Raw genomic sequence first — 3616 nt, forward strand, 5'->3', positions numbered from 1 at the left:
CTCTATTTTCAATATTGTAAGAGAAAACTTCCATTTTTATGAGTACTTCAGGAAGATTTTTCTAGTATTGTGTTCTGAGGTAATGATGTTCCTTTTTTTAAGTATATGTGCTGCCGAAGTGAGCACGATGTTACTCTTTGATATGACAAATATGCTAGTACACTGGTTAAGAACATGGTATTTGGAGATAGGTGGTCTGCATTTGAATTGATTCCAAATTCTCTGTGAACACTTTGCAAGTTACCTAATAGCTCAGTGCCTCAGTTTCCCAATTTGTAGAATGAGGTTAAAAATACTGCCTATCTCATCACATTGTGAAGATCGAGTTTTTATATGTAAATTTTTTTAGAATATTCCCTGCTATATAGTAAAAACAACGTAAAGTTGTTTTTTTTTTTTTTATGGTAAAGAGCACACTTTTTTGGGATACAGCGTGAGCAGTGACCAAAGGACATCTTGCACTCAAAAAGATAGATAGGATGTTTGCTAATCAAAATCAGCTGGAACATGGGTTCCTCCTGGAAGCTTCCCCATCTGCACCTCCATCAGGGGTAGGGAAAACTCCAGACATTATCCTAAAGGCAGCTCTGGTCCACTGGAACCCCTCAGGTGTGCCTTCTTGTTTTTTATAAAGAAATTCTCTTTAAATTTTATGAAGTCTTCATTTGTTACTTTCATTCTGTGTTCTCTCAAGGCCATCGGACCAGCTTCTGTACAGATTGCCTTGATGTCAGCCCTGGAGAGGTCATGATTAGCCATTATTAAGTTGTCCAGTGTTAACGTCAATGGCCAGCGTCATCCTGCTCGTGTGAATCTGAAAGATGCGCTTCTAGTGTTTTCATCAGGCAGCAGGACCTCCATCTTCCTCTCAATGTGCCGTGGTCTGGTAAGTGCTGGATCCAAGTTTCTATTTGGTTTGTGGTCATAATAACTTTCACGTCTCCTCTTGAGTAATATCTGTCCAGTTCATTCAACATTTCCAGCAATGTTTGAATTTCTCTCTCACTGCCAGAATTTGAGTCATATATTTTCCCCAACAGCATCAATATCATCAGTAAACACGATGAATGGTGCATGTTCTTCAGCAATGTGAAACAATTTCTGTAGGAGCTTGGGTTTGTTTTGCCACTGCTTTGGCCAACAAGGTTTTGACCCTCCTGAGGGGCTTTATTCCCATCTCTTCATAATATTCTGGGTGGGTGAGAGGAAGCTCCATAGATTCCTTAATTTCCTGCATTTGGTTGTCCAGCTGTCTAATAACAACATAGGTCTCCTGAGCGGCCTTTTCCACTTTCATCACTGAGACCAGAGGATCTGTGTCATCCATCAGCACTCTTATCACAGTATGCATCTTGTGGTTGAGCAGGACCAAGCAGCCTGGTTCCAGCAGATCCTTGTCCACAAAGGAAAGGATGCTGAATTAGTGTTCTGACCCCACAGATGTCGACATGATGACGTGGTTGTCATTGATGATCTCCAGGGTTCCTACTGACATTGAGGTCCCTATTAGGTCATCCACTCCATCTTTGCTCTTTCCTCCTTCTGCTTTCTTCTAATGATTTCATTTGTTCCTGGTACCTAATGAATTCTTCCTCCATGAGAAGATAGTCTTTAATTCTAACTTCAATAACTTTAGCCAGCACTGAGTGTGAGGTATCACCAGAGCCAGTTTGATGGCAGCATCTGGTCTCTTTGTTTGCTTCTGCTTTTTCCCCACTCTGGATGGTACAGGAGGTTAATATTTCTTTTTCTTGTCCTTATAGTCCTTCTTCCCACCTCTAGGACCATGACCATCACTCTGACTTTGACCTACCTTGACTCAGCCACTCAAGCCACTGCTGTCAGAGTCACAATGTAAGGTATTATTACTGCAGCCAAGTATCATAACAAGCAGGAGGTTAAGTCAGTTTATGTTTCTCTAGCATGCAGGCAAAATGCCTAGTAATCTCAATTTAGGAGACAATGTAAGACAGCAGGAACTATCTTTGTATTTTAGTCATGACCTTTGAGTGTATGTGTGCGCCTGTGTTTGTGCGTGTGCATGAGAGAGGAGAGAGGAGAGAGAGAGAGAGAGAAAGAGAGATACAATTGCTGGACTGAGAGATTTTTATCAAGGTCTACTGGAAGATAAATTTTATAAAAATAAGGCTGACGCTGCAGCTCATTTGGCTAATCCTCCACCTGCGGCGCCGGCACCCCAGGTTCTAGTCCCAGTCGGGGTGCCGGATTCTGTCCCAGTTGTTCCTCTTCCAGTCCAGCTCTCTGCTGTGGCCTGGGAAGGCAGTGGAGGATGGCCCAAGTGCTTGGGCCCTGCACCTGCATGGGAGACCTGTCAAAAAAAATTTTATGAAAATCAGGATCTTGAGTTTTGTTCATTTTGTTTTGTTAATCGGTATAGCAGGAGCTCTAAAAACAATGCCTGACACACAGTAGATAGCCACTAAATACCTGTTGAATTAATAAATGTTACAAGCAATTCTTAGTACTATCCCAATGCAATATACTCCAGAAAAATAATATTAAATAATTCTTTTGACATTGGGGTTGAGAAATAGTAGATGAAACTTATTTAAATGAGTGAAAATAATGAATTAGTAACATTTGCCCATCATCCTAAAAGATGCCAATTCTATCCTACCCAAAACCTTCTTGTTGTCCTTTGATATTCCAGATAGGCCATACATGCTAATATTTGGCTACTTCTCTAGGTGGATGTGAACTAATTTAATTAACTGAAAGGAATAAGATGGAATTATGCATATATCTGCCCATTGAACACAATCAGGCCATGAATTCATTAATTCCTGTATTTTTACCTAAGTATTTTTCAGAACTTGGGCATGTATCAGAATTTCCTGTAGGCCATGTTAAAATACAGATTGTTGCACTTCAGTGGGTCTTGAGTGGAGCATAATAATTTGCATTTTTAACAAATTTCATGGGCTTTTGCTGCTCTGATACAGAGATTCCTTAGGAATCACTAATCTAACAGAAAAGTTTGGTGGCAGCATACACCAGGTACTGACTTGTTTGTTGAAGATACAGTGGTAAACAACAATAAATTATATGTCCTCATGGAGCTTTAAAATACTAGGGGATATAGACAAACACACAATGTCAGGTATGAAACATGCTATGAAGTGGGAAAAAGGATAAGGGCTTAAAAAATATGTGGGGATGTTTTTGTAGACAGGGTAGTCAGGGAAGATCTTTGAATTGAGAAGCATCTAAGTAAACGGAATGAAAGAAATTCCTTAAACCACTGTAGAATTAATCAATTTTTTTTTATTAAACTTTTATTTAATGAATATAAATTTCCAAAGTATAGCTTGTGGGTTACAATGGCTTCCCCCCTCCCATAACTTCCCTCCCGCCCGCAACCCTCCCCCCTCCCGCTCCCTTTCCCCTTCCATTCATGTAAAGATTCATTTTCAATTCTCTTTGTATACAGAAGATCAATTTAGTATATATTAGGTAAAGGTTTCAACATTTTGCCCATATAGCAACATCGAGTGAAAAAACTACCATTGGATTACTAATTATAGCATTAAATAGCAATGTACAGCACATTAAAGACAGAGATCCTACATAATTTTTTTTTTCAAAATAATTAATT

At 39.5% G+C, this 3616-nt stretch overlaps 1 pseudogene; it reads right to left on the minus strand.

Annotated features, from left to right (window-relative positions):
* Positions 1–496: 496 nt before the first annotated feature.
* Positions 497–1807, minus strand: LOC133752699 (26S proteasome regulatory subunit 4-like; annotated as a pseudogene).
* Between the last annotated feature and the right edge of the window lie 1809 nt (positions 1808–3616).

This window comes from Lepus europaeus, chromosome X (assembly GCF_033115175.1).
Source record: "Lepus europaeus isolate LE1 chromosome X, mLepTim1.pri, whole genome shotgun sequence".
Classification (NCBI taxonomy): Eukaryota; Metazoa; Chordata; class Mammalia; order Lagomorpha; family Leporidae; genus Lepus; species Lepus europaeus.